Genomic DNA, 26,143 nt, shown 5'->3' on the forward strand with positions numbered 1-26,143 from the left:
CTGGTACAGATAGGAACTGGAAACACAAGGAATCCAGGGCAGATGATCCCTTCAGGACCAGCGGTGTGAGTGGTGATACGGGAAGGTAGAGGGAGAGTAGGTTGGAAAAGGAGAACTGATTACAAGGATATACATGTGACCTCCTCCCTGGGGGCCAGACAACAGAAAAATGGGTGAAGGGAGATGTTGGACAGGGAAAGATATGAAAAAATAATAATTTATAAATTATCAAGGGCTTATGAGGGAGGGGGTAGTGGGGAGGGAGGGGGGAAAGGAGGACCTGATGCCAGGGACTTAAGTGGAGAGCAAATGTTTTGAGAATGATGAGGGCAATGAATGTACAGATGTGCTTTACACAATTGATGTATGTATGGATTGTGATGAGAGTTGTATGAGCCCCTAATAAAACTATTTTTTAAAAAGAATATTCTGCAGACCTTTTCCACGATTCCACCCAAAGCCCCAAACCAGTGACTATAAGGCATCCTGAAAAGATGAACAAGGGACCTGCCCCTGGTCCAGAAGAGATTGTAATCCCAGCAAATCATACACTTTCCAAAAGGAAAAAGGACAAGGAAATAATCCTGAGAGTAGTTTGGAGAAAACACAAAGTTACCTACACGAGGGAACCTTAAAGGTAAAGCTCTGATTTCTGAGCAGAACCAAGTAGTCAAGAAGGCAGTAGGATGGCGTATATAAAAGTCTGAAAGAAAAAAACTGCCAATCAAGAATCATATATGCAGCCAAAAATGATCCTTTAAATCCAATGGTAAAAGTAGGGCATTTATAGGTAAACAAAAATGACAGGAATTTGTAAAGACAAAACCATCCAAAGCACCGAGGCTTCCCTTCTTTGGACTGAGAATCAACAACAGAAGACAGCCTGAGAGTAACATACATGACACCACACCTAGAAGTCAACCCAGATAAAGAAAATATACAGAGTAAAATTAGCTACAAGATGGAACCTAGGGAACCAGCGAGATCAAGTCGTGATGACGACCAAGTCAACAGAGGGAACAGTATAGCTAAAAAGAACTTTCAAAGGGGGAGTATAAGCCGAGTAAATTTCAAAATCAGAATGTTTTGTTGGGAAGAAATTAATAAATTACAAGATACCCTTGAAGAAAATTAATGTCATCAAAAGAATACCATTGTAAAGACAGTACACACCAAAACAACAGCACAGAAGACAGGTGCAAGAAAACTGCAGGACCAGTGAATTATTTAATGTGACTTTGCAGCCCCCAAAAATCTCTGACTCCCAGCCAGTGACCTTTCCCTGCATTGGTTCTGGGGAAGAAGAAGGTGAGGGAAGACACTGATAGAATTCACCTGAGGGAACAGGATTCCCTGAAACGGCATCCTGCTGTGTGTAAAATGAGCCCTCTGAGAAGCAGAAGGAGGGAATCTCATTACCAGCAGGAGCCAGGAATGGAACATATCCCCTAGCTCCCAGATCTCTGCACAGTGAACTTCCTGTATCCAGAGGACAGCTGTACCATCGGAGGAGCAGTGACAAAACCAGAAGCCAAAGCATGGAGCAGAATGATGGCCTTCCCAACCTACAGAGCAAGATGAGTGCTCTTGTGCAGGAGGCTGGCTTGCAAAGTGGGGTCCCTTTGGGCTCTCAGTTGGGAAAATTGGACTTGCTGACCCACAGACGTGCAGCTAAGTGGCTTCAGGCTGAGGCTTACTGGAGTGGGGGCCTCTGGGCACCTAACTCAGGGAGCTAGGTTTGCCTTGGAGTTGAGGCTCACAGCAGAGTGGCATGTCCCTTTGGCCAGTCATTAGTCAGCTTGAAACTTTGTAACATGTCCAGGTAAAAAACTACCCTGAGCTTTCTCAGTGGCGTCACAACTTATCAATGTCCTTAATAAACCTCTTCATCATGAATTTTTTCTGTTCCTATGGAGCCATCGCAATGGATATTAGAACCCAAAGCGACCAAGTAGAGAGGTAAATTAAGTCAAAGCAAAAACCCAAGAACAAAATTAACTTTGCACAGAAAACTATTGGAATAAAGAAAACAGTGGGGCCACATCTCTAACTCTCTGAGTGGTTCCCTTCGTGTAGTCTAACCCTGAAGGAGAAGAAAAATCCTCCTCTCTCCTCTGTGGTCGAGTGGGGAGGGTTGTAATGGGGACCACACAGCAATAAACAATTCTCTCAACAACAAAAAAAAAGAAAGAAAGAAACAGCACCACAAAAAGAAATACACTTCAAATTGGTAACAATAAAGTCATACCTTCTAAAAAATTACACTGATTTAAATGAATTAACTGTACTAGTAGAGAGGCAGTAGCAAAATACATAAGAAAACAAGACCCATAAATATGCTGTGTATAAAAGATGCATCATCTTAACCCTGGAAACAAAAATAAACTAAGGCTCAAAGGATGGAAAAAAGACATATTAAGCTAGTTGCAATTTTTCAAAGCAGGAGTGGCAATATTAATTTCTCATAAAATGAAAAGGCAAATTCAAGGATAAGAGACTAGAAAGAGTCTCTTTCTATTAAGAGTCCATTGAACATGAGGGCATAACCATAGTAACTATCTATGTACCCAATGACAGATCCTAAGCATGCATTAATCAAACGCTTACAGAATTGAAGAGAGAAATCGATAACTCTATAATAATAGTAGGAAACAAATACAACACTCTCAATGAAGGACAGGACTTGAAACTCAACAAACAACACAGAACTAAACAACACAATCAACCAACTTGACCTCATAGACATTGTGCATAATATCCCAACAGCACTACGATATATCTATTCCTTTCCCGTGCACATGAGACACTCTAGAACTCACTATATATCAGGCCTTAAAGCAAGCCTTAATACATTTTTAAACATTGAGATATTACAAGCGTCTTCTAAGATCACAATGCTATAAAATTAGAAATCAACAATAGAAAGATCCAAGAGGGGAAATCAAATAAATAGCAATTGAATAACACCCTGCTCAAATCTACTAATAGAAGAGATTAAAATTTCCTCAAAACTAACAAGAATGGAAATACAACATACTCAAGCCTTTGAGACGCAGCAAAAGCAGTACTCAGAGGGCAATACATAGCAATAAACTCACAACCGAAATCAACACCATAAATCAACATCTCCAAAAATAAGGAAAAGCACCACAAAACCACGCCTAAAAATATAAATTAAAAAGATGAAATATTAGAGCAGAAATGATTGAAACAAAAACAATAGCATCAACAAGGTGACGTTTCTTGGAATCCAGATTGGGACTGTTTTGTAGTTTTGCTTCTCTAGTTAGATTATTCGTAAGTATTTCATCTTGGAAGTGACTAGTATTCGCATGAATGTATTTTCCAGCGTTTATTTTCCAAGCTCTCAGTAAGTATAAAGGAATCCAACTGGCTTTTGTCTGTTGATCTTTTACCTAACCATGTTGCTGAAGCTTTCAATTAGTTCCAACAATTTTCTTGCTGAGTCTCTGAAGTCTTCTATGTATAAAATCATGCCATCTGCAAACAGTTTTACTACTGCAACTTCGCCAATTTAGATGCCTCTCATGTCCTCGTGTTGCCTGATAGCTCTGGATAAAACTTTCAGTGTCATTCTATAAAGAGATGGAAAAATGGATCATCAACTTTATATGGAAAGAGAGGAGAGCTTTTCCTTTAATAAAAACCCACAGCACAAGGCAAAATAGATGACTGGGGCCTCCTAAGAATTAGACACTTTTTTGTGCATCAAAAGACTTCACAAAAATAGTAAGAGAACCCACAGATTGAGGGGGAAATGGCAATGACGTCAGACAAAGGAGTAATCTCAAAAAATTTAAAGAAAACATCAACATCACAAAAATAAGGACAAATAATCTGATTTAAAATGGGCAGAGGACCTGAACAGACAGTTCACCAAAGAAAACATGCAGGCAGCCAACAAGCATATGAAGAAATACTCCTGGTCATTCGCCATTTGAGAGATGTAACTCAAAGCAATAATGAGATAGCACCTCACCCCTACATTAATAGCACAGTTCAAAATAACAGAGGAAAAAATACTGGTGAAGATGCGGAAAGATCCACTGTTGGTGAGACTTGAAAATGATATAACCACTTCGGAAAGCAATATGGTGCTTACTCCAAAAGTTAGTAATAAAAATGCCACATGACCAAGTAAGCCTCCTACTTCACATTACATCCTGAAGTATTAAGATTGGTGGCACATGTAGCAATTTGCACGCCACATAATGAAGCAGCACTTTTCACAGAAGCAAAATGTTGGAAGCAGCTTAAATGCCCATCAATGGAAGAATGGACATTGCATACACAATGGAGTACTGTGCAGTGTTAAAGAACAATGAATCTGTAAAATACCTTATATCGTGGATGAACCTGGAAGACATCGTGTCATGAAATTAGTCAATCACAAAATGACAAATATCGGAGGAAAAGGTTTTGCACTGAAAGAAGTAAATTTCATAGGGCTTGGAGGGAAAAATAGGGAGGTAAAGGTCACAAGCTAAAGAGTAGACAGGTGTTAACTTGAGTTAAGGGAAAAACAATATACAAGAGGAAGGCTGGGGAAAAAATGAAAGTCAAGACATTGGAATATTTGCAATACTTAAAGGCAACAGAGGCAAATATTGTTACATACTCAATTCTACAACAGTGGTGATCTGTAATTAGATGCTCGGAGAGATAATGTAGGCTAAACAGGGTGTGAGGAAGAGTAGAATATAGCCAAGAATACATAGAGATTTGACAGGTCTATGTGTATTTATCTTTACTGCAAATATATCCATGGATGTGGTGAAGCACACAGGGGCCAGATTTATGAAAGCCTCTAAGGTATAACCAAACTCATTGAGGGAACGAGTCATTGGGCCTGGGGCCATGAGAACAATAGTCTTGGGTGACACCATGGTTAATTTGCATCACACAACTCACAAAGAATGTTCTACGTCACTACTGTGAGCTGCCATCCAAGATGCAACCATTGTTCTCTCCCCATGGAGGAAAGAAGTGAAGAAAGTTGAAAGACATCATGAAATAATTAGTCAAATGGACTAATGGGCCATGCAAGCATCCGTCTCCACAACCCTGAGGCCAGACCTACATGGTACCTTGATTCTACGACCAACTGCTCTCAAAAGTGTCACCTTAGCTGGTCCTGGATAGAGGGGGGAGAAAATGTGATGATGGCACAAAAGTCGAAGTCATAAAAGAGAGGAGGATTACTGGTCATAAAGAGACAGATCAGACCCTTGAGAGAATGGCCCCCAGGCATACTGAACCCTCCCACCCCCTGTGGTAAAATAATCAACCATTTAAGAGAAAAAGGGCAGCACTGGCCAACGACAAAGTTCAGAAGGTTAGGAAAGGAGAAGGAATGGAAACAGGGAGAGGGCAAAATGGTGATAATACCTTAGGGGGATTCAGTGGATGTGTTGAAACAATGTATATGAATTGTTGAATGTAAAGCTGATGATCTGCTCTGTAAATCTTCACCTAATTCATACTAGAAGGTCTAAGAAAAAAAACAGGGGATCCCTAAAGGAAGATAAGGCAGACACAGAAGAAAATGGTAAACAAGGGAGAATGTGATCTTTATATAAGAGAAATACCAAATGTTATGTTACTTAGAAGGAAGCAGAAACCCTTTGAAAGAAAGTCTTTCATGTGCAGATGACATTTAAGCTGGATTTTGGAAGAGGGGGAGGATTTCAATAGGTAGTAAAAAGGGGCAGGGCATTCCAAATGGAGTCATAGCCAGTAACATAGTGCAGCTCACATAGATCTCATCCTGCTAGGATAAAAATAGTATGAAATGCAGTTTAGTAGGTGAATTAGAGTGGGATTATGGACAGCAAAGGGAACTCTATTGACTAAATACTTTCATCATGTGCTGTGCTGGGCAAGACCTCAGTACATGCTGATTAAGGAATTTGAAGATGTGCATTTGGACAGGCTGCTTAACTTTTCTGAGCCTCATTTTCCCTGTTAGAAAATGAAGGAAATTGTAGAATATGATTTTAAGGCTTAGTGAAAGAGTGCATATAAAGATCTAATATGTATTCATTAAATTAAGCCTACTTCAAAGTTACAAAGACAAATCATAAACTTTCCAAAACCCAAGACAAAGAATCCTGAAAGCAGCTCAGGAAAGAGGAAAAGTTCTCTCACTAGGAGAAGACGCAGCTATGATTTCTTGGCAGAAACCATGCAGGCAAGGAAGTTATGGGTGACAAATACAACTCTGAAAGGAAGAAAAAAGTGGCCAACCAAGAATTATATACCCAGCAAAATTGTCCCTCAAAGACAACTGTGAAATTGGGATATTTCTTTAAAATATTGAAAGAATTTGTAAAAACCAGAACAATGGTATAAGAAATACTACTGAGAGTTCTTTGGACAGAGAACCAACAATGACAGGCAACCCCCTGAAATTAACATACATGACATTACCACCCAGACCAACCCAGATATCACATCCCCAGAGTGAAAAACAACTAGACCTAAATAGAGCACTAGAAATATCCATTTGCAAATGAGGACAATTGCAAAGTGGAAGAGGAAAAATAGTATAGTTACACAACTTCCAAATATAAAGAAAGTCAGGTAGATTTCCACAAGTAAAGGCGATTTCTATTTTAAGAGAGCCCTCAGTAATTTCATGAGTATTATTTATACTTGGGAGAGCTAAAGCAGAGAGAAGTTTGGAGACTTACCCAGGGCCACCTGTCTAATGTATGTAGTGTTCGAGCAGAACCTGGAGCCCCTGTCTCTCTCACTCAGTTACTATTGTTCCTTTCCCTATATCCCAGTGTCTCCATGAATGGGAGTCTTGGGCTTTCTTTTATGAGCAACAGTGAGTGAGCATTGAACAGGGAAGCAACACCCCTGGAAATTATTGTATAAGTGTTTGTGTAGCAGTCGAATGCAGTGGAACTAGATGAGGGAAGACCAGAGGCTGGAGGCAGAGAAGAACCTAGGAAATAAGTGCAGTATCCCGACAAGTTGGACTTCATCCCTCAGGAAAGAAGAGAGTCTCTCTGTGAACAGCAAGTAGGTCAAAGATGCAACAACCACTGTGCCACCTGAATGAATGAGATGATTGTGCAAAAGAGAGGAACAAATGTGCGTCCAGGTTTTCCAACCTAAAAAGATGTGTGGCACAGATTGGAGTGAAAGAGGGAAGAATGATGAGTTTAGGTTTAGATAATCATGTGCTTCATCAGGAACCTATAAATCTGAGTCAGGTCCAGAAGTGTGCCAATCCAGAACATCTGGGTGAGAGTTGATGCTGTGGAGAGCAGGTGGCATCCACAAAGATGCAAAATGGTTGGAGAAACAGAAAAGGCAGAAGAGGGAGTATACAGCAGGTGACATCCGCAAAGATGCAAAACGGTTGGAGAAACAGAAAAGGCAGAAGAGGGCGTATACCAGTAGGGAGTCCCAGGAAAAAACACTGTTTTTTTTAAGGAACTGGGAAATTAGTAGGTGTTCCAAGGACAAAGAAAATACGCGGAATTCACTCTTGGAGAAGCAGCAAGGGAGGGGCAGGGTGATGAGCTAGAGGAGGAAAGTTCCTTGAGGGTCCAAACTGGAGGGTGTGGTGGCTCTAAGATACCTTTAATCATGAAATAAGACATAGAGAGGCCAGTGCTAATGATTTGAGAACTCTAGGAATTGAAGGCAGGGTGCTCTCTTTTTTATTATAAAATTTTATAGTTTGCAGCTAGAGATGACTCCCCCAGCCCCTAACCTACAAACACTGGAGTCTAGGCGGGACCGACCATGTAAGTAGATGTACAGCATTATTTATGATTATTCAGGGGGACGCTTTTGAAAAATCAGCTCTTCTCCAACCATACAATCTGAACCAATGTATCAATGTTGTAGAGTAGGTCAGTGACCTTAGCCATTATGCAAACTAGCCCTCGAGATGACTCTTAATAATAAAATGGATCCTGTGTGTGGGAAGTCCTGCCCACTCAAACACTTACATGCATTTGTGGAATTATCATTAGTGTCTGGTGTGTTTCCCTTACCCACCATAACTAAGGTTGATAGGTAGAACTTAACCTTGAAACCGTGAGAGCTATTCCCCAAATCAATCTTTACACTGTCCGTCCTCTAATCTAAAAGAATACAATACCTGAACCAAGCCCCTGGTCATCAAATCAATCCCAATTCAGAGCAACCCTAAACAACAAAGTTGACCTGCCCAGGTAGACTGCTTCATCTTTATTTAGAGCTGCTGGTAGGCAATACTTAGTCTAATGATAAGCACAATTTTGAAGAACACCAAAAATATTTGAAGCATATGAAAATGCAACTCTTTGGTTATGAGAGAATGTGGTAGCCCATAGATGATGTGGGAAGAGTTGTTGTTAGCCTCGTAAAAACATAATCAGACGCAATGAATCCCTTTGTTGGACTTGAAGCAAGAACCAAGCAGTAGTTTAAGCAGTTGGCACCGTTCTCTGGAAACATAAGAACAGGAAGGCATTTTCAGTACCAGCAAAGCAATAGCTCATCACCTCCAGCCACGAACTTGTTGGTTTGATGCCAAAGTACCAGCAGAACTAAAAGAACCTATCCAGGAGCATCAACACATGCTATGTGAGGTCAATGACATGGAGTAAGGAGACCTCCCCCTCCCCTCCAGTAGATACCCTTCAGTGAATTTCCAGAGCATCCATATGCATGAAACTGTCTTCTAAAGATGACCTTGATTTTGAAGACAGTTCCAAAGCTGTTGGAGCAATGAAAAAAAATGATAGCATGAAGATCTCATTTTCTATCCAGTGTCACTGAACTCGTATTTTAAGAAGGGCCTCTTACAGTGTAGTTTTTGTAGCAATTATTGGTTTTGCATATTTGGTGAGTGTTTATGTTTTCTAAAAATCTGCTTTTTCCATTATTTTTGAGATTGCTTTTATGTTTTTAATGTTACCTTGAATGGAATTTCAGCTGATAACAAGATACCTATGAGACATAAGAATAATTCCACTTTTCAGTGGCTTGGTAACCAATTAGGTTGTGGAGAATCACTTGTCTTCAGTTTGTGCATTTGGGGCCAAGGACTGTTATACACATAGACATTTCCCAACATGTCCACCAAACATGAACTTTTCATCCTAGTAACCCCCAAGTTAAAAGGATGGAGTTGCTGCGGGGCAGCCTGGGTAAATAAATAGCTTCTGCTGAATCAGGGATTTCCCAGGAACATCTCTGAAGCGAGTGGCCCATGTGCCTGCACGTTGACTTTCCAGAGTAACGACTGATCATTTCAGTTTCCCTCAGATTTCTCTAAAACATTCAAGGAACGGAAAGGCGTTGAGCCCATCCACAGTAGCTTAACATATTACAGCTTTTGCGAGAGGGAGCACATCCCCAAGAAGAGGCCGCCCACCCATTGCACTGGTTCCCAGCACCTCACAGAGGAGGAACTGCCTAAGACAGAACACATCTAGGAGAGCTCGGGGGTGCCAGAGGGCCACCCACCCCACAGAAACCTGTCACTGAGCAGCCCGCCTTGCTCACACAGCCAGGTGGGCTGATCCTTGAGTGGGACGTTTCATTCCATCTGCTCGGGCTACTGCCAATACTTTCTCCTCCTCCAATTCAGCGACCATGTTCCCCTCTCATTCCCATCCTTTGCTCTCAGAATGCCAGGCCCTTATTTAGATTTTCATCCAGGATTCACCCTGTGGCCTAACAAATACAGATTCCGTGCCTCAGGCTGCCGAGTTAGCTAATCACATATCGCATGATCATTCCACGAAGAGGATTTCCACCCCCACCCCTTCCACCAACCCCACTGTAGAGTGATGGACCTTATTGGACTGAAGCCATTTCCCCCTTTGGTACAGCTTAGCCAGGTGGCCACTGCTGAGTGGGCTTTAAGATTCATTCGTTCATGCTATAGATCTTCAAGACATAATCGCTCTGTGTACTTGACACTGGAATGACTTAACAATGGATTAGACTCAAGTCCTTGTCTAAGAAGGGCATAACCAGTAGGGAAAAGTGACATGGGCAAACATACCTGGAAAATATACAGTCGTGGACAACAGTAAACTCCATCTTAAAACCAATCCAAACTCACGGCCCTTGGGTCCATTCCGGCTAATAATGGCCCTCTAGGACATAGTAGAAGTGATCCTCAGCATGTCCGAGGCTGGAAATCTCCCAGAACCAGCCAGCTCATCTTTCTCCCTCAGAGAAGCCAGTGGGTTTGCACCAGGGAGCTTGTTTATCCCACGGTGCCGCCCCAACACCATCAGAGAGTTTTAAGTAAGAGTCCAGCAGAAGTGGTCTCTCCCACCCGGGGAGTTCAGGGTTGGGTAGCAGTCAAATGCCTAAGCTTTGGAATAAGTAGGAACTGGTTCTGTTTATAGGACTATGTCTTCTGTTGGGGAGGCGCGATAGAGGCAAGATTGGCTGCTCGCCTTTCTCAGCCGCCACATGAATGCCCCACCAAGGGTGGGGAAAGCCTCTCCGCCTGCATTTTCCCCACGGCACAGGGGCCGCGGACCTCAACTGCATTTGTTGGGAGACCATGAAAGACCTCTTTCTGGTTAAAGCAGACAACCGGAATGTTACCAACAAGAAAAGGCTCTGGGTAGAGGCGGTGGAGTAGGGCTCGTACACAGGGCTGAGCAGACTGCCTCACGTGTACCACACTCTGTGCAAGAGCAGTTGTTCACCCACGTCCCCTGGTGGTCACCCTGTGACCACAGGAAGACGGGGATCTTGGAACTCGGAGAGAATTCCATTCCGCCGCGTCCGGTTTTTTAAAAGGAGTGGTGTGGAGAGCCCCATCCGAATAGGCAGCGTGTGCCCTTGCCCCAGTTTGGGTTTGTCACCCAAAAACAAGCAAACTCAACTACTGTCGAGTCGGGTCTGACTCACAGGACCCTTTGGGCGGAGTAGAACTGCCCCCTTTGGGTTTCCCAGGCTGTGCATCTTTACCAGAGGAGAAAGCGTCATCTTCCTCCGGTGGGGCTGCTGGTGGGCTCGATGGGCTTTACAGGGAGGGGTTGGCAGCCCATCTAGGAATCCAATACACCATCAGGCCTCTCGGGTATGGAACCCGTGTTGTGCCTAACAGAATCCATACCTGTAGCTGGATTTCTTAAACAGCTCCAGGTTTGAGCCCCGACTTGCTCTCTGAAAATTCACATCTCCATACATTGACACCAAAGCCGAGATAAGCAAGAGCGGCCAGTCTTGGAAATATAACTTTGACCGGGAGACCGTTTTACAAAAATGTGCCCAAGCTTTTTATCTCCTGGATGTAGAGCGGGAATCAGCCAGCTGTTTAGCTCCTGCTCATACGATTCTCTGTTGCAACAACTCAGTTCAGCTCTCATGGTATAAAAGCAGCCCTGGAACTGAGAGTTTAGCATTGCAATAAAACTTTTGATTACAAAACAGATCAACCCTGCTGGAGTTGGCCCACAGGCAATAGGTTGCAGAGTCCAGTTATCTTGTGGCAGGTATTTAATTAGACTTCTAGGCTCTGTAGATGGCCAGAGGTCATCTAGGTCATTGCTGGCTCTCACCCTTGGTAGACTAAGCCTCGTTGAATGGATGGATGCATGGTTGGATGAATGTGTGAATAACGGATTAGCAGTGTCCTAGTCCAGCTGCCTGTGGATTGATTCTCCTGTGTCTCCAGGTCCTGATCTTGACTCAGCTAACGAACTTGAACGATGAAGGGATATTCATATCAGTCTTCCAAGTTAATCCGTTTTGTTTGAGGAGGCCCTTCGTGTGTGAAGCTATTCTTAAAATGACTCAAAACTTCCCGTAGCGTCTACCCACTAATCCTAATTTTATTCTCTGGGAATACTCATGATAAAAGTAACCCCTCTCCCTTGTGACAGACATTTGAATACTGAAAGAGAGCTGCCAAAACTCTCACCAACCTTTTGAAGAAAACCCTTGGTTCTTGCAGTAGTTCCACGTGACATCGTTTCTAGACCCTTTATCCTCCAGCGGTGGAAGGGAAGACCCACTGGTCACACTTGTGCTGTTGACCATCCTCAGAAAGTGTGATACCCCCACAAATAGCAGAAGGTAAATGAGAACTGGGACCTCCGAAAAATTAAATCCATAGACACCTCAAAAGACTTCTCCAACAGAGTAAAAAGAGAATCTACAAACCGAGAGAGCATTTTGGCACCGACGTACCTGACAAGAGACTAATGTTTACAATTTACAGAAACCTTGAGCCCTTCAGTAAGAGGATAAACAGTCCACTTAAAATATGTCCAAAGGACATGAGCAGAAACGTCACCAAGGAAGACAGCAGGTGGCCAACAAACACATGGAGAGATGCTGTGACCATTAGCTATTAGCCATGAGGATCCAAAGAGCAATGGGATCCCATCTCACCCAGCAATAAATGGCAATGATCAGAAAAACAGAAAACAAGTGTCAGGGAGGAAGTGAGGAGAGTGGAGCTTTCATACACCGCGGGTGTGGTGGGGAAACAGCACAACACTGTGGAAAACTATATGGCTCGTCTGGAAAAAGAAAGAGAAATGCCATTTATCCAGCAACCCCACTGCGAGGTAGAGATCCTAAAGACATGAGACATGTGAGAACAGACACATGCACTCCGTGTTCATCGAAGCATTCTTCACAATAGCAATAAGATGAAACAGACCAAAGGCCCCCTCAACAGACAGACAGATGAACACACTATGGCGCGCACACACACACACAACGAGCAACTATCTAATGTTAAAGAATGATGATGAATGTGTGAAACATCTTACAGCAGATAAACCTGGAAGTCATTATGCCGAATGAAATAAATCCATCACAAAGGGAACAATTATTGTTTGAGACTAACCAAAAAAGGTTTCCACACAGAAGGGAACTTTCTGTGGTGCTTACCAGAGACGGGAAGGGGAAGGTGGGAAAATCTCTAAGTAAATAGTTGTTGTTGTTGTTAGGTGTCTTAGAGTCACTTCTGACTCACAGTGACCCCATGTATAACTTCATGAAACACTCCCCAATCCCACATCGCACTAACAATTGTTGTTTAAGTCTGTTGTGGCAGTCACTGTATCTGTCCATCTCATTGAGGGCTTTCCTCTGTTTTTTGCTGATCCTCTACCAGGCCTGGTCTTTCCTGATACTATGACCAAAGTAGGTGTCCAAAGTACATGAGATAAAATCTTGCCATTCTCTATTATAAAGGACATTCTGGCTAAACTTCCTCTCCGACAGATTTGTTTGCTCTTCTGGCAATCCACCACACTTCCAATATTCTTTGGCAACACCATCAGTCAAGTGCATCCGTTTGTCACCAGCCTTCTCAATTCACTGACGAGCTTCCACATGTCTAAAAGGCCACTGAAAACCCCCCAGCTTGGGATCAGGTGCACCTCAGTCCTCAAAGTGACTTCTTTGCTCGCTAACACTTAGAAGAGATCTTATGCAGCAGGGGTGCCCAATGCCACACACCATCCCATTTCTTGACTGCTGCTTCCCTGAATATTCATAATGAATCCAAATCAAATGAAATCCTTGACAACTTCACTCTTTCCCCCATTCATCATGAAGTTGTCGTTGGGTCCAGTTGTGGGTATTAGATCATAGACATGTATTCACTTGATCGAAGGAAAGGACAGTGCACGTAAGTGGAGGTCAGCACATGATCGAGGCAGAGGAAGACCGGAAGGTCTGCAGCAGTGATAAACAGACACAATCCTGTAACAGTGACAGCAGACTATACTTTAGATGCTTGGGTAGATCGGTGAGCAGAATATGTGGGGCATAAGTTTAGGAGTATTCTCATAAGCATATATAAGTTTGGCAGAGAATAGTTCTACCTACATAGTTATATGTCCTGCAAATATGTTCAACTACATAGTAGAACAGACAGGGAGCAAAGTTCTTAGCTATAACCTGATGCCTTGAGGGAATGAGTCAGTGAACTGGAAGGCTCCAGGCCATAGTCTTGGGGAACATCTAGATCCACGGACATAACATAAGCCAAAAGACAGTGATCTATGTCTTACTACGGTGAGTAGCAACTGGGATCTCAAAGACTTGCGAGACATCATCTGATAGAAAACTGTTGATAGCTTTCTGTCCAGAGCAAAGAATTGTGAAGAAAATCAAACTCAGGGAAGTAACTAGTGTAAAGGACTAACAGACCACACAAACCCAGCCTCCACTCATCTGAGACCAGAAGATGTAGGTGACACCTGGTCACCACAACTGGACATTCGCTTCGGGATCCAAAATTGTGGGGCAAGAAAGGGAGAAAATTGTAGAACAAAATTCAAAATCACTAAAAAAAATTAATAGACTACTAACTAGCCTGGGAGAAACTGATAGAACCTGAGCCTGTGACCTTGAGACACCCTTCAAACCTGGAACTGAACTCACGCCCAGAACTCAGCTGTCAGACTAACAATGGGTCTAGAAAGTGAACTGTAACACCTAGGAGGAAGTGTTCTTCCAAACAATGGCCCCTGTGAGAGCTCAAGGGCAGCATTGCCCCAACACCAAGTTCAATGGACCCTGTGAGAGCTCAAGGGCAGCAGGGCCCCAACACCAAGTTCAGAAGGCTGAACTGGAAAGGTGCCTGGAAGCAGGAAACCCCGTGGGGAAAGGGCTACTCCATTGAGGACATTATAATGAATGCCATAAAGCAAAATGTATACCAATTGTTGAGTGGGAAACTAATTAGCTCTGTAAATTTTGACCCAAACCAGAATCAAATGTTTCCCCCAAAAGATAGTACCCACTGGACACAATCTTCTACACAGGGCTTCTAGTGCTCACCTGCCTTTCAACCAAGCTTTTCAGTCGTGGTCTAATTGCCTGCCTCCTCAGGACTCAACACTGTCCTCCCTCTTTGGCATTACGATCCTGGGACTAATGATGCATTGGACGTGCTCTTGCTAAAGACACGTACTTGTCGAATCTGAAGGCCCCCTCTGACTTCACCACAGTTGCCTTTCTCCTAATACCACGCCCAAAGTACACGAGACAAAGTCTCACTGTGCTCTTTGCCCATGGTGCGCCAACACCCAAACTCAAGTACGTACATCCATTCTTTCTGGACCTCCTTACCCGCCGTCTAGCTCTCACATGCCTATGAGGTCACTGCCAATACCACGCTGACTTGGGTCAGGCACACCTTAGCCCTTCAAGTGCCATCTTTGCCCTTGAAGCCTCTAACGCAGTGGTTCTCAACCTTCCTCAGGCCACGACCCTTTCATCCAGTTCCTCATGTTGTGGTGACCCCCCCCCCCAACCATTAAATTATTTTTGTTGCTACTTCATCACTTTCATTTTGCTACTGTTATGCATCGGGGGACCCCTGTGAAAGGGTCGTCCAACCCCCAAAAGGGGCCGCCACCCACAAGTTGAGAACCGCTGCTCTAAAGAGATCTCGTGCATCAGATTTACCCAATGCAGTCCACCGTTTGATTTCTTTTTTTTTTTCATTTGATTTCTTGAGTGCTGCTTCCATGAACATGGATGGTGGATCCAAGTAAAATGAAATCCTTGACAACTTCCATCTTCTCTCCATTTATCCCGAGGTGACCGATTGGTCCAGTGGTGACGATTGGGGCTTGCTTGGCATGGGGTACATCCTGAAGGCAATGGTCTTTGATCTCTTTCAGCAAGTGCTTCGAATCCTTTTGACTTGCAGCAGGCAAGGCTGGACGGTCCGCAGCTCACAGAGAATACATCCAGTCCTGGTGCTGCGTTGTACCATCTTCAATGCAGCCCAGCTCCTGGGATTGCTTGCTCAGCCCACAGATTGAGTAGGGACGGTAGTAAGAGCGCAGCCCTGATGCACCCCTTTCCTCATGGGTGCTCATTTAAGTAGTTCTTGAGTGGGGGAGTCCGACCTGGTACCCCTTTGCCTGCCCCACACACAGTCATCCCTGGCATCACATGTGGCCTGACGCGTCCAGGCTGGGCCATGTAACCTCCGGTCTCCCGGCGTTCCGGTATGTCATCCCTTCTGTCTGGACCACCTTTCCCCAGACAGCCCGATGACTAATGCCTTCCCATGCCTCTGATAACTCTTCGTGAACTCCGTGATAGTGGTTGGGTTACTGGTAGCTCTCTCCGGACTATGGACCTGGAAAGCCAGCATGCAAGATAGGATGCCGTTGATAATGGGTCTTTTGAGCCATGAATGTGTCACTATTACTTCCCTTTACCTGGATAGGATACAGCTATTGGGGTTGCTTGGGCCTTCTTACACTTTTCTGAGGTGCTCCAAAACGAGAATCCCTGCCACTCTCATGGTCCCATCGTGAAATGACCCACAATGACAGCTCCCGCTGCAGCAACCCCACCCAGCCCCCTCCCAGCCCCTCAGTCTCAGACTGCTGGCCAGGCCTGAAGCAAGCAGATTCCCTTGGGCAGGGATGAAAGCTAGGAACTTCCAAGAAAAGAGGTCTATTTATAGTGGAAGCTAAAGGGGAAGGTGCAGGGGGATCGAGGAAGGCCCATGAGAGGGACAGGAAGCTGGCTTTAGACGGGAGCAAGCTCCACGACCAAGGACACACGGAGTGTGTGAGGACAACAGTGAGATGGGGCGGCTTGATGAAAGTGCTTCCCTTGCCTGCCACCTGTGTGCCAGCTGGGTCACGTCCTGCCCCCCCTCACCCACACCCACCCCCACCCCCCGTTGGTCTAGAGCAGGCAGAACAATTTCTATCCCTTCAACTCAAAGAGCCCAGGTGGTCTCAGCTGCATCACTGTCTTGACTTTTGCTGACCTTGTGGCCAACCAGACATCCTTCCTCCCCAGGACACAGGGCTTTGCTCTCTTCCTTTAAGAAACAACTGAACTTGCTACTGTGACCCAAGGGTTCTCCTCTTCTCCGGAATCCGCTCCTAGCCTTTCTGGGTGTGTTGAGAAATTAGCAAGAGGCGCCACCTCCCTGTTTGTTTGATTATCCTTTTTTCCCTTTATAAACATACTGTTCTATCTAATACTCCAGGACTGTGGCTACACCCTCATAGCCGGTGTAATGAACCCCTGTTTTTAACCAAGGAGAAGCATTAGGATAAAGTGCTTTTTCTGAGATCCAAGCTCACCTAATGTCCAAATTAGGCCTGGGACTTGGGTTTTCCGTCTCCAAGCCCATACTCGTTGTCCTAATTGCGTGGACCTTCCCCAGCTCACCCTAGAGTCTAAAACACCTTCATTGAGCCTTGTGGTGGAATGTGCTACGTCTTCCTCTCCCACACACTGGCAACACGTGGGGCCGGTGTCCACTCGGTACTTCCTTCACCGTTGATGAGTCTTGCAGTGTAGAAAAGCTCCAATTCTAGTCCTTCGAGGCCCTGGGAACAGTGTCTGTTTGGAAATGTGCTAAAAGGCAACAGAGCTTAATTTCTAAACCATCTGATAAGATAGTTTAGAGAACAGCCCTTGGCCAGAGTCCCAAAGAGTAGTATGTGCAAGAGGCTGCTCTTGGGCAAGAGTTTGAGAAACGGAGTGGGAATTGCAAGACGGGGGTCCTGGCACTGCCTTCAAGTGGCCTTTCTCTCTGATCTTGAGCAAGTTCCCTTGCATTCCCAGTGCCTTGTCACCGGGCAGGCACAGGGAATGGGGTCCCCAAAGAACCTGCTCCCTTCTACTGTTGGCCGCTGCTAGAAGCAGACATATGTCCTCTCTCTCTGCCCATTGCTCGCAAGGCGTTCGTACCCATGCGAGGTAGATCTTGCCTGGGAAAGCGGTGGGTCCTCAGCCCTGCAGATCTTCAAGTGTTCAGGGAAGCCTTAGGAAGATAAAAGGCCGCTTTGCGCAAGCCTTTGATCTGTATCTTTCAGGTCCTTTGCAACTCTTGAGAGTCTGTGACCAAGTCTTCGGCTACAGATAAGTAGCTAATCTTGGGCAATGAGAGGAAAAAGTGTGAAGCAACTCAACAGCTCCTTGATCCTCAGCCAGATGTCCTCACACAAGGACATGAGGAAAACTGGATGCGTCCGGAAAAACTCCAGCACATCAGGAGCTGGCTTCTCTACCCCTGCTGTCTCAGATTTTCCACACAGAGATGATGGAAAAGGGATGGAGGAGAGGTGCGGATGGAATGTCTCTGGTCCCCGGGCTTGTCCGAGATGTAACTCAAGTAGAGAAACAGCTTTTTCCACTTCCTTTCTCCCCATCACTGTAGATGTATTTGAAATGTTACTTTTAAAAATGTATTTGCTTGCGATAAAATGCTCCCAGATAAGATCTTGTGCGACTCCTATGCAAGGGCCTAGACGCTTCGGAGCCACTCCCAAGTCATCAAAAACAGGGATCCTCCTCCAAATGAGCCCTGAGCTCCAATCCCTTTCTTGACAGGGGTGGGGAAAGGAGGCAAACAAATCCTTGGGAGAAGCAGGCCTTACTCGCTGGCTCTGGGCAGCCTTGATCTACGCTAGATGTGCAAACTGTGAACAGAAAGCAACCTTGCATTCAGGGATCGCTCCTACATTGGGAACTGTATCTTTCCTGAGGACAAGCCCCTTTCACAGGCACTTTACCGGGATCCCGCATCTGTAGTTGGCATCCGCTGGACGTTATAGATGAAGAAGTGAGGCGGAGAGGTTAATTTCCCAGTGAGAAATGGTGGTAGCACTGTAGATTCCATCGAACCCCTCCCCAAAGAGACACTGACGTCCTACTGGGGGTACATGTGAATGTGACTGAAACAGGGCCTTTTTAAGATGTTACCCATTAAGATGAGGTCAGACCAGGAAAAAAAAAAAGTGGGTTCTAATCCAGCCTGATCCATATCCTTATAAAAGAGGAGCAGAGACACAGAAAGACAAAAGGACCCCCAGGTGCAGGTGCATCTGCAAGTCTAGGACCCCCGGGGGCCACCAGGAACTAAGTAACAAGAAGGGTTCTTCCCCTAAGACGTTGATGGGAGCACGGCCCTGCCAGCAAGGCCCTCTGAACGCAGCCACCGGGGCAGCAACATCATGTCTGTCATGAGAACATGACTGGTACTTGATGAGCGTGGTCCTATCTTGTTAGAGCAGAGGGATCACACTCGGGTCTGTCCTGATCCGTGATGGTTCCAGTAACCCTGGACAGCAAGTCTTACCCCGCTCGCTGCCCGTGGGAATCCTCTGAGAAGCTTGAAGACCTACCCCGGCCCCTATCCCGCCCCAGACCAATGACAATCTCCTTTGTGAGGTGGAGCCTGGGTGTGTTTCAAAAGCCCCTGTCTGGTGGGGAGCTGCGGCTGAGGGGAGAGCTACTGTGAGAGAACTTGCCACCCAAGACTCACTAGCACGAGCGTGAGACCTTAAAGCACAGGAAGGGATGGGAAACCCCTCGACGGAAAGGACACACACACCTGTGAGGCGGCGCTGCACCCACCCAAAGGCACCAACGCTAGCAACAAAATGAAGGTTCTTTTTTTTATTTTATTTTATTTGATTGGGGGCTCTTACAGCTCTTATCACTATCCATACACACCTCCACCGTGTCAAACACATCTGTTTCCATCAGCATTTTCAAAACATTTTGCTTTCTACTTGAGTCCTTGGAATCAGCTCGTTTCCCCCCCCTCCCCCACCTTCCCTCCCTCCCTCATGAACCCTTGATATTTTGTAAAAAAAATTTTTCATGTCTTACACCCACTGGGGTCTCTCTTCACCCGCTTTTCTGTTGTCCGTTCCCAGGGGGTGATAAGCAGATCGCTGTGATCAGTTCCCTTTTCTTCTCACACCTTCCCCTTAGCCTCCTGGTATCGCTCCTTTCGCTTTGGCCCTGAGGGGTTTATCTGTCCTGGATTCTCTGTGTGTCCAGCTCTTATCTATACCCATGCACATGCTCTGGTCTAGCCGGATTTGTAAGGTACAATTGGGGCCATGATACTGCCGGGGAGGAAGCATTAAAGAACTAGAGGAAAGTTGTATGTTACATCGGTGCTATACTGCACCCTGACTGGCTCTCATTTCCTTGTGACCCTTCTGTAAGAGGATGTCCAATTGTCTACAGATGGGCTTTGGGTCTCCACTCTGCACTTGCCCTCATTCACATTGATATGAATTTTTTTTTCTTTAATGCCTGATACCTGATCCCATCGACAGCTCATGATCACACAGGCTGGTGTGCTTCTTCCAAGTGAACTTTGTTACTTCTCAGATAGATGGACACTTGTTTACCTTCAAGCCTGTAAGACCCCAGACGCTATATCTTTTGATAGCTGGGCACCATCAGCTTTCTTCACCACATTAGCTCATGTACCACATTAGCTTATGCAACCATTTTGTCTTCAACAATCGTGCCAGGGAAGGTGAGCATCACAGAATGCCAGGTTATTAGAACAAAGTGTTCTTGCATTGAGAGAGTACTTGAGTAGAGGTCCAATGTCTGGCTGCTACCTTAATACTTAGCACATAAAAATATGTACATACATCTATTTCCCTATCATTATATATAAATATATTTATATATGTACATGCCTATATTTAGTTCTCTATAAATGTCCTCTACCTCCTAGTTCTTTCCTCTATTTCCTTTTACTTTCTTCTTGTCCCCTATCATGTTCGGCCTTCATTCAAGTTTCAGTAATTCCTCTCGGCTACATTGCCCTTGATCAAGCCCCACCAGGCATCCTATGCCCTCCTCATCATCAATTTTAGATCACTTGTTGTTCCCTTATCCCTGGGTTTGTTGAAACTCCCCTTCCTTTTCCCCACCTCTTCCTCTCCAGTGTACCCCCCCGGAACCATCGGCCCCGTTGTTTTCTCCTCCGGATTGTTTATCCCGCCTATCTTATCTATATAGACATGGCAGAGACAGTGATAAGTGCCAAAACAAGACAGATAAAAGCAAAACAAACAAAGAAAACAACAAAAACAAACCCAAAGACAAAATAAGAAAAGCCTATATATATACCATATATTCTCGAGTATAAGCCAACCTGAATATTAGCCGAGGCACCTACTTTTATCACAAAAACTGCATTAAAAATGTGCTGAAAAACTTGGCTTATACATGAATATATACGGCAGTTCCAGGGCTGTTGTTGACCTTTAGGAGTGTTTTCCGGTGGAGTCTGATGGGGTGCCATGCCTTGGCTCCAAAGTCTATGTTTGGTATTCCCCGGGAATTCATTGCTTTGCTCCCCTTGCTGTTGGTGCTGCGCTGTGTTTTGGCATTGGATGCACATGGACGTCATGCGCTGGGAACTGTGGATTTGGGGACATCAGCCTCTGAAGACAGGAGTTCCCTTTGTGCAGCTCAATGACCTGGCCGCCTGTGGGCGAGATGACGGCTCTGACCACCTGTGCTGCTTCAGCATCCAGATGCTGACCTGCGTGAACTTGGACCCACCCGGGCAGCAGACTCTGCCCTGCAGACGCTCCTGTCACTGGCACTGAGCAAGCCTGCAGTCCTGCCACTCCCGGCTGAGCAGAGGCTGCTCCAACTGCCCGGCTCTCACAGGAGCCGGCCAAGTCACATCTGCCAGCCCCTGGGTGCCAGGAGGGCAACAAAGGCGCTGTTCTAGACCCCCCTCCTCCCTTCTTAGCCTGGGATCCTCTGCCATTGTTGGGAGCCCGGGTCTCTATTGTGACCCTCCAGGGACTTCCTCAGGCAGGACAGAACAGTCCCACAGGGGTCTCTGAGCGGTCATCCTGAAGGACAAGGACACAGATGGCCGGTCTCACCTACAGAGCTGCTGAGTGGGCTTCCACCCCTTGGCTCCTTTGGGTCCTCCGTCGGGTCAGAGGCAGGAGCACAGGCATGTGCTGGGTGAGGTCTGGCACCGAGAAAGACGTGGGGGTGACGGGGACACGGAGGCCAAGGAAGCAGGGACAGACTTTGACTTCCATTTCCTTCTCTGCTGTGGCGCCCTGCCCACCTGCCACCTGGGTGCCTCCATGCCCAGCTCTTAGGAATACGCTGGGACCACCTGGATTGGGCCCTCCTCCTACTTCACACCCACCACCAGGCCACACGGTGTCACAACCCGTGCTCTTCCTGGTCCCTCCAGTCACTCACTGCTCAGCCGGGAATCTGCTTCTCTGGCAGGATGTGGCCAATGGCAACTAGTGGAGCCTGAGCGGGCCTGGCATCCTGGGCACAGCGGTGACTAGCTATGCCACCTAGGCAGGCTTGGCTCCATGGAGTCTTGTACCATCCACCAGCAGGAGGCCTGGCCCAGTCCCCACCATGACAGAAGCCTTCCGCCATGCCCCATTCCTTACTCGTCTACAGTACCTCTCCAAGGTGAGCCATCACCCAACCCAGATGAAATACATCGTCAGAGGCCCACGATGAGCAGAAGGCGGAGGCAGGCAGGTGCAAACCATGGCACGGGGCTTCATGTCGGAAGTCCTCTAATTTCCCTGTGGCCGCAAGACAGGAGTCAAATATACCTTCAGTGTCCCTGTCACAACACTCTACGCTTATGCTTGGTTTGATAAGTCCTTTCAACGGCCACACAGAACTCGTGGCCAATACTCTGGAGCCAGGGGCTCACCATCAGCAAACAGGAAGCCTGCTGGCCCTGGTTTACAGCGACATCTCAGGCAGAAGACAACTCTCTCCGATCCCCCCGCTGAGCCGCCCTGTTGTCCCTTGGCCTTTGCTTCCTTGGACCAGGAAGACCACCTGTCACTCTGTCTCCAACCAGATGGGGAGAAGTTACCCCATCATCTTGTGCTCCTTGGCTGAGATTCCGTGTCAGAATCCCTGGTGCCTCTCAGGTCTTGGCCTCTGCCACTTTGGACAGAGCTTTTGAATCTGTCTTCCAGTGCTGCTGCTGGGCTTGGGTACCATGGGGTCGGTTCTGACCCACAGTGACCCCATGCACAGCAGAGTGAAACGCTGAACCATCCCCACAGTCGTCCCTACGCTTGAACCCATTGTGGCAGGTACTGAGCCAATCCGCCTCCCTGAGGGCCCTCCCTTTATTCATGGCCCCGCTAGTCTGCCAACCATGACGTCTTTCCCGTAGTCTTGGGGGTTTTCTTTGCGTCCAAGAGGGCTCTTCAACACAGACGAGTGGCTCTGATGGAGGCGTGGTCTTTATCCTTTCACAGACCGCATCCCCAAGGAAACAAAGGGTGTGACTTGGCTCCCACCCTCTGCTAAACTCCGGGCTTCATGGCACTGGAATCCCGTCCACTAGTAGAGCAGAGAACTCCCTCCCAAAGGGGATGGGCCCACAGGCACGGCGTCTAAAATTATAACACATCACAGAAGAAATGATGGCCAGAAGGGCTGGATTAATGGGCGACATCTCCGCAGATCAATTCAGTAAGCACATCTTTTGTCAAAACCCCTAAAATGAACTCTTACGGGCAATTCCCAACTCCTTCCCTTTCAGAGCCCCACCCGTCCCTCAGCTGGGCCTCACGTCCGCACTGGTGCTCCTCCTTTCTCCACACAGAAAGCATCTTAGGATCCATCACCAATTGCGCGGTGATTCCAGGGAGTCTTGTAGAAAGCGGTGCATTTAAATGAAGGTGCCAGCGGCGCTGTGTTCACTGCAGCATCCGTCACCATAGTAAAAAGGTGGAAACAAGCTAAGTGTCCGTCCAGGGACGTCTGGATAACTGCAAGGAGGTACCCACATACGTGCGGTGGAATACCACACAATGACAAAGAATACTGACGAGACCATGAAATACCTTATAACTTGGATGAATCGGGAGAGCTGAGTGAAGTAGCTGATTACAAAAAGAAAAATGTTGAATGAAACCTCCTTTATAAAATATCATGGATAGGTTTACACATAGAGAAAGCAAAGTTCGTTGGTGCTTACCAAGGATGGGAAGCAGGGGGAGGGAGACTCACTTCCTAGATGCTAGATCCATATTAATGTTTGTGAAAGAGAAAAACAACTCACAGTAGGGGCAAGTCAGCACAACGTGTCCAAGGTAAACGATCCTGAGAGATGCCCACCATAAAGGACAACTCTGGTAATGCAGTGGTTATGTGTTTCACTGCTACCTGCAAGTTCAGTAGTTTGAACCCACCAGCCACCCCATGGGAGAGAGACGGGGCTTTCTACTCCCTTATGCAGTAACAGTCTCAGAAACTCACAGAGCATTCTACCCTGTCCTTAGGATCACTATGAGTTGGCATCAACTCGATGGCAGTGAGTTTGTTTTTGTGTGGTGTATAGCCTAATCAATTTGGCAACAACAATATTAAGGACCAGCAATTCCTAAGTGCTTACCTAGATAGATAAGGATGCTATAGATAGAGGTGTGAGAGGGTGGGTGTGAGTACTTTCACGTGTGTATGTTGGTGAAGTTGTGAGCATTTGTGTGCGTGTGTAATAGGACACATACAGAGGCACAGTGATACTAAATTCCTAGATATATGCAACTACCTAGTGAGACTCACTTCAAGAGAAGAGTCTCAGGGGACATCTAGGGAAGCTGGCATAATATTATTCATGAAGATAATGTTCCACATCCTCATTGAGTAGGTAGCATCGCGAGTCTATTTTGAGGGGCCACCTAAGGTCCTGTGGACTCTTCCCCTCTGGAGCAAAGAAGAGTGGAAAAACCAACACCTCAAGAAACCGGTTAACCCACAGACTGGCGGGCCGCACCAACCACGGCCTTCTGATTCCTGAGACCAGAAGAAGTGATGGGGCCCAGTGATGGGGCCTAGCTACTGCGCCAACCAGGCACATAACAGAAGGTCCCAGCCAGAATAAGAAAAAAGGACAAAACTCGCATTCACCAGAACGACCAGGCTTCTTGGACTAAAAGAGACTGGCGGAACCCTTGAGACTGTTACCTTAAGACACATGCTTCGCCTAGAATGAAAGCCACTCCTGGACATTGCTGTTTAGCTAAATAACAGATGGACCTAGAAAATAAATAATAGCCCCTGTGAGGAAGGCGCTTCTTGGATCATCAACTCTGTGAGAGCAACGAAGCAACGTCCGCCCAGTAACAAAGATGAGAAGGCAAGGAGGGGGAGGAACTGGGGAGGCCGTGGGGCGGGGGCAGAACGGGGAGAGTGCTGACACATTGTGCGTGGAACAATGAGTGTCGAAAAATTTGATGGGAAACTAATTGTGTAAGTTTTCACCCAAGACGCAATGAAATGTTCAAATAAATAAATAAGGATCTCATTTCACCATCTGGATTCATTGTGTCTTCGTAATGACCCAAGAAGTAGTTGAGATCAATTTTCCTCATTGAAAATCCATGGAACTTATGAGCTCCCAATAAAAGGATATAAGGAAGAAGAAAAAGGAAAATCCATGGGACTTTCCTCTTCTGAAAGACAGTAATAGTAACAATAATGAGCATTTAATGAAATCTACCACACATGTAGCCAATTCAAATGCTGCCTTTCAGTGTCAGCATCTCTCATGAGTGACCTTGGAGGCCCAGTAAGAAAGCCCTTTTCCTTGTGAACGTGGCCAGTGCTAGTCGAAGAGAGGAAAAGCTAGGAGTCTGCTACCTTCTAGCCTACAGTCTCGTCCTCTGGGAAATAACAGGGCCTTCCCTCCACGGACCTTGGAGATGGAGGTTTGAGGAATTTCACCTTCAGGGACCTCAGGATGCCACACATCCCCCAGGCTCTTGTTTTCCTGAGTGTTTGTAGACAGAGAAGCAAAGCAAACTCCTGAGCTGGGCATCAACCAATTAGAACAGATCGAATATAGCAGCCCTAGAAAACCTGTCCAACATCTTCTAGGGAAAATTGCTTATTTAGAACTTTAAGAAGGGGACAAAATAATAGTAATTTATGAACGATGAAGGGTTCATGAGGTAGGGGGGAGTGGGGAGGGAGGGAGAAAATGAGCAGCAGATATTAAGGGCTCAAGTAGAAGGCAAATGTTTTGAGAATGATGAAGGCAACAAATCTTGACACAATGGAAGTATATATGGATTGTGATAAGAATTGGATGAGCCCCCAATACAATGTTAAAAAAATAAAGAGGGGGTGCGGGGGTGGGGGTGGGGTGGAACTACACAAGTTCACAAAGCTTGAAGACTCCAGAGGTAGGCCTGCTCCGACCTGAAGCCAAGCTCTTGTGGATTCCTCTGGCCAATTAAAATCTCTTTTGCTTTCATTTGTTAAAAACAAAAGGAAAATAATATACCATCATTATTTAATATACCATCATTATTTAATATACCATTATTATTTTACGATCAAACTAGAGAAT

This window comes from Tenrec ecaudatus, chromosome 10 (assembly GCF_050624435.1).
Source record: "Tenrec ecaudatus isolate mTenEca1 chromosome 10, mTenEca1.hap1, whole genome shotgun sequence".
NCBI classification, from domain to species: Eukaryota; Metazoa; Chordata; class Mammalia; order Afrosoricida; family Tenrecidae; genus Tenrec; species Tenrec ecaudatus.